This window comes from Dipodomys merriami, unplaced genomic scaffold (genome assembly GCF_024711535.1).
Source record: "Dipodomys merriami isolate MVZ:Mamm:240054 unplaced genomic scaffold, mDipMer1.0.p SCAF_344, whole genome shotgun sequence".
NCBI classification, from domain to species: domain Eukaryota; kingdom Metazoa; phylum Chordata; class Mammalia; order Rodentia; family Heteromyidae; genus Dipodomys; species Dipodomys merriami.
Window position 1 is genome coordinate 792979 of NW_027204982.1, and position 6409 is coordinate 799387.

A 6409-nucleotide genomic window follows, 5' to 3' on the forward strand; every position below is an offset into this window, starting at 1 on the left:
TAGTAAATTTCTTCTTAAGAGCATAAATAATACCATGATATAATATCAAGGAACTCACTATTGAACATATGAGCTTAAAGATCTTTCTAATAGGTCCATTCTTTATTGTTACCCAATACTAGAAAAAATGTATAATTAAGTAATAAAGTAGAAGTCCTTTGTAGGACTCCTTAACTTCCTTGTTTTTTAAAGAAACTTTTCATCTAAAAAAGTAGGCCTTTCTATTGTCTCCATGTGATTTTGATGATTGAATGTGCATAATTAGAAGTCCTTTAGTAGTCCTTTGCTATCAATTTAATCTCACTTTTTGTTCTTGGAGAATATAATGATTAAAGCAATAGTTTAGAATCAGCAAGCAATAGTTCAGAATCACACTTCCAGTGCAAGTGGATCACCAGTAAGTAATCCTCAATACCATTTTCCACAAAGTTTTGTCACAGATACAATCGGCCTGCCTTCTCTAACTGCTTTCCTAACAAGGACCTATTCCTTCACTGTACAGGAAAAGTGTGATTCAACTGATTTCAGTCATATCTGTTATTAGAATTATCAAGGATTTAGATTCTTGTTTGTAAATTGGTCAAAGCTATGTCTCTTTATCTAGGCTACTAAAAATGCATTTATTAATTTCAAGTAAATACAGAAATTCTATTTACATCTCCTTTAAAAAATAAAATTGTTTGCCGTATAAATTTATCAGAGGCATGGATTTGTGGCTTGCTAGGTCATTGCACATCTGTCTCTCTCTTCCTCTCTCCCTTTCATGGTTCTCACAGATAATATGATTGATCCATTACTTTCCTAATTTATTTTGCTTTTCTATTTTTGGTTGCATCATTTAACTTTCTGCTCTGCCATTTCCCAAATTATTTACATAAAACACATTATTTCTTATTTTCTCATTCCTAGAATCAACTGCACACTAAGGCACTATTGGTCCTCATTTTCTCTCTGTACCTTTGAATATAGAGGAAAATCTTTCCTCTGCTTCCTATTAATTCCCTACTCTCGAGTTAGAATAATTTAGAATAGTAAAACTAGAAAATGTGAAAATAATTCATGGTGAAAAAACAGATGCAGAAAATTCACCGGATTTTTCTGATGAGTCCAACCATCCATCGGGAACTATTTGGGAAATATATGTACAACTCATGCCCACTGGTACTCAAAGTCTCTGGTTAGGCAATTCTAATGAAGACAAAGAACAAGATGAAAAAGTGAGGAATGGTATCATTTGCAAGAAAAAGAAAAGATGGAGAAGGATCCCAGCAAATTTCATTTTTGAGCTGCCGAAAATTATAAGGTAACTACAATGGGGAGACTACTTCCCAAAAAGGCTACTTATGTGGATACTCGGGATGACGATGAGTATACCCCTCTTCATCAGGAAGGCTACAGTGGACACTTAGACAATATCCATGAGTTGGTGGCTCACGGCAGATATTCATGCAATAACTGTGAATGGATGGACACCCCTGCTCAATGCTTACACCTGGAATAATACCAGAGTGGCTTCTTTATTACTTCATCATGATGCAGATACCAATGCCCAAACTAAATTCCTCTTGACCACCTTTAATCTTGCTGCTGGGAATAGAAATAGCAAAGATACGCTGGATCTCCTTCTGTTGAAGCATTATATCAAACCAGGTATGAAGAACAAGTTGGAAGAAACTGCATTTGATATTGCCAAAAGGATAAGTATGTAACACTACCTCTTTGAAATTGTGGAAAGCTTTAAAAATTGTTCTCCTAAGTCATAATGGTTTGATTAGGTTTCTTAAATTTCAAAAACGCCAGTCCAGCCATTGTGTCCTTACAAAATATTTGTACAATACAAAATAACAGCAATATCTTACTTTAAAAATGCATGGATTCCATTGTATTCTTCCAAGTGAATTGCCTGACTTTGATGTCAAAATGTATTCGAGTTGTTTGTATACGTCTATAATGATTTCTCCAGATTTTGTGATTTTGGGGGTGGGTTTCCGGTCATGGGGCTTGAACTCTGGGCCTTGGCGCTGTCCCTCAGCTCTTCAGCTCAAGGCTAGAGCTCTACCACTTAAGCCACAGCTCCACATCAGGCTTTTTTTCTTTTTTCCTTATGTGGTGCTGAGGAATCGATCCCAGGGCCCCATGTATGCAAGGCAAGTGCTCTACCACTGAACCACCTTCCCTGCCCCATGAGTTTGTGATTATTTTAAATCAGAAATAATTTTAACTTACCTGTTGAAATTAGTAGTACAGAAATTAAAGATATGTCTGGTGCTTGTCTGAGAAAAGTACATTTTAAAATATTCTGTATTCTGATTGTATAATGTCCATAATCTATTTCATTCTCTCCTAGGTATAATACGTTGAATTCTACATTGTTTTATAATATATGGGTTCATTAATAAATGTGTCCTTTCAGATTACATTCCATAAAGAAACAGTTTAAGATTCCTTTTTTCCTAGCTCCTTATAGTATTTTATTTCTTTGGGATAAAATGAAGATGTTATCTAATTTCAAATGTTTTGCAAAGGTTATGCTATGTAAAAGCCTTTCTAAGGTGAAGATTTAATACACTATATCAAATTAACTTTAATTCTATGATTTACATGTATTGTCACACTTGTATTTTTGCAATCAACTTTTTAATAACTATTTTTCATTTCTTGCATCTGAAGAATGAAAAATATGGAATGCTTTACAAATTTTCATATCATGCTTGTGCAAGTGCCATGTTAATATTTGTATTGTTGTAACTTTGATAGTCGTACTGCTGAAGCATGTAGTATCCTGTAAATTTAAGTAGTTAATGATGCAATCTTTATACAGGAATATATCCTTGGTTGCCTCTTTATAACAAGGAAATCTTATTGTTCCTAAAAATGCTATTGATCTTATTTCTCCTAAATTCTCTGTATAGTGGGAAATACTTATATTGTTCAGTCGATTGCTCACATTTGCAATTTTTTTGGTCAATGACTATTTTACGTCTTTTTCATTTTAAATTTGATCATACTTTGAAGTCTTTATACCTAGGTCCAAAGGTGATGGCTGTGGGGCTGGGAAGGTGCTCAATGGTAGAGCACTTGCCTTGCATGCATGAGGCCCTTGGTTCAATTCCTCAGCACCACATAAGCAAAAAGAAAAAATGCCAGAAGTGGCACTGTGGCTCAAGTGGTAGAGCATTAGCCTTGAGCTGAAGAGCTGAGGGACAGCGCCCAGGCCCAGAGATCAAGCCCCACGACCTCAAAAAAAGGTGATGGCTTTTCAAGTACTTATTTATCTAATGAGTTACCTTTGTGGAACTAATATATTCAAAGTAAGCCTTGCTTCAGAGCTACTTCTAAATTTCTACAGCTTAAAATTCCCAAATGAGGTCTTACAGGCACAAATGTCTACCTGACACTTTACCCTTCTTCAATATAGGAACAGACCAACCAGAATATGTTACCCTGACAGCATAGATTATCTTACTTGAACAAAACTAATATTAGTAACAAGGGATCATAGAGAGATGAACAGTTCAGATATAACTGTTCTGACTAGAAGGTATTTTATCAAAATGTAATTATTATACCTACCATTACAAAAGTAGCTAAAGCCAAGAAGATGAAAAAAATGTTCATATGCATGATTACCTAATGTCCTGGTCTGTCTACCATCCAACCAGGCAGGAACTCACACCACTGATATTCTATCACAAAATATTTCCATAGCTCCAGGAGCAGTCTGTCGCTACCGCCTCGACCAGCAAGGGAGACGCGACACCGGACTCTTCTCTCTGCAGTTTATTCAGGACCTTTTAGTAATCTTCTGACCCCAACCCCGGGGAGCATTCCCCACAGCCTTAAGTACCCACTGGGTAGCCAACCCTGATACGCCATGTGGGAACCACCAATAGGTTCAGGTGCGCGGAAGCAAGCCAGATTCTTTGCCTTAGCCATATCAGGAGTTGTTTACCACGAGAGCACTCGCCATCGGGAAGGCAGAGGGCGGAAGCTGGCACCATCTTCCAGGTGCGGCCTCTCGCAGCTCTCTACAGTTCCCCCTTTTTTGTTTAAAGAACACAGATGAGAACAGAGGTCTGATCCCTGTTGTGCAATTGCAAGGACTGCATACAAGCCTTCTCCCAGAGGGAGCCTTCTCTAGGGATGACTCAGCCTGTCCATTGATTCGTTTTTCACAAGGACGGGAAAAGGCGAATCGAACCGGTGTGCAATCAAACATGCTCTCCTCGAGGGCAAAACTCATGCCTCTCGACTGCAGTACTTTGGCTTTGCAATCTGTGTTCATTGTTTTAGGGTGGCAAACCACGCTTATGGGGACTGACCTGCTCCAATGACTGTAAAGGCTTGGATAATCATGGCTGCACTGCGACGCTGAGAACCTCTAATTTGGCAAATGCACCACAGACATACCAAGGAGGCTAACACCAGGAGGCCTATCAGGGCTCCCAAACCCGCCCCCTCCTTGAGATGAATCATAGCAGCGGAGATCCATGAAGATAACCCCTCCACCAATCCGGCATCCACTCGGGTCGAGTTCACCATGACGATGGCAACCCTGAGCTGTTCCATCAGGCTGTCGAACTCCCCAGTTCAATTACCTAAAAGATAACTAAACAACTGTTTAGACAAATTTGCAGCATTTTTTGAATAGGTTTTTTCCTGGGCCTGAACTCTGGGCCTGGGCGCTGTCCCTCAGCTCTTCAGCTCAAGGCCAGCACTCTACCACTTGAGTCACAGCGTCACGTCCGGCTTTTTTCATTGTGCTTATATGGTGCTGAGGAATCGAACCCAGGGCCTCATGCATGCAAGGCAAGTGCTCTACCACTGAGCTACCTTCCCAGCCCCATTCTTCTGGGTTAATTGCACCACAGCAGCAGCTAATCCAGCATTAGTTAGTGGTCCGCCCAGCTCTCTGCAAACTTTCATCCATGCTTCCAGTCCCCTGTTCTTATATGGGGTTATGGCGGCTCTGCATTCCTTAGTGCACTGCTCGTAAACAAGCTGTTTAATTAATGGCATGGCTGCATCTGGGTCACCAAAAATTCTGCCAGCGGCCTCGACCATACGGGCAACAAAGTCCGAAAACGGCTCCGTAGAGCCCTGCAGGATTTTGGTGAGATTGCCACTCACCTCGCCTTTATTTGGTAAGGCCTTCCATGCCTTTATGCCAATTTTATTGATTTGTTCATAAACTTGAACCGGGTAGCCTATCTGCTGATTGGCGAATCTCCCCTGTCCAAGCAGCATATCTCTGTCCCAAGCTGATTTCCCCCTAGCCTGATTGGCTGCAGCCTCTTCACTAGAAAATTAAATCAAAAAGGCCTTCCAATCTAAATACTGACCTGGATTCAAACAAGCTCGTGCGAGCCCACTCCAATCACCGGGTGTCATGCAATGTCTGTTTAGGGCCTCCACCTGGGCTACAGTAAAGAAGGCCGTGATTCCGTATGTCCGCACAGACTCAGCTAAAGATTTTATCACCTTAAAAACAGGGTTCATGATACCGCTGTCCCTGTGGATCCTGAAATATTGGACAGGCTAGATGTAACTCGGTTCTGACCGCTTTCCACATGCCTGGGCTGAAAGAACAGCTGGGGCTGCCACTTCCAGGGTCCTCCGCATAGAGCTGAGGGGCCAAAGGTGTGGCGCGGAACATGGAGGGCGTGCATTCGTCTTTATCTGGGTCCTCTCTCTCCTTCCCTTTCCTCCTCTTTCTTATCTTTGTTTTTTCTATTTGTTCTATGAGTGATTGTAGTTCCTCTGAGTCTGTAGACTCAGAGGTCTCTAGTTCGGCAAAATCAGGGTGTAACCCCCCCCCCCCCCGCTCTCCTCCTTTTCGCTGTCTGCCCTTTCCGATCTTTCTTCCTGCAGCATTTCTAGGGCGGCCTGACCATTCTCTACCGCCTCACTGCAACGCTGGTTCTTTTTTTTTTTTTTTTTTTAATTGTATTTTATTTTATTTGAGAACATACTGTACAGGGGGGCTACAATTACATGGGCAGGATAATGCATACATTTCTTACCAAGCATTGCAGCCTCCTCCTTTGTTTACACTTCACTTCCCTTCCCCGCCTCCCCCCTCCCCCCACCCAATTTTACCCCCCTCCCCCCACCCAATTATACCCCCCACACCGACATTGTAAAGCTGGTTTTGACATGACATTTTGTACTTCTCATTGTTGCAACAGGCCACCTGAATCCTTAAACGACTTTTTGTCCCCATCTCCTCCACATGTTATACTGACATCAAATATAGTGAAAGCGGGGGTTACACTGTGGGGGAGGGACATACAAAGCAACAAAGAAATAATCTTATAAATGCGTTAGAAACACATGCATGAAAGAAACGAAAACATTAAAATACATATTTAAGGGTTCATTTTCCTAACATCACATTATCTGACCTTTT

At 40.9% G+C, this 6409-nt stretch overlaps 1 pseudogene; it reads right to left on the reverse strand.

Moving 5' to 3' along the window:
- Positions 1–2674: 2674 nt before the first annotated feature.
- On the reverse strand, positions 2675–2774 carry LOC138803626 (U6 spliceosomal RNA; annotated as a pseudogene).
- Between the last annotated feature and the right edge of the window lie 3635 nt (positions 2775–6409).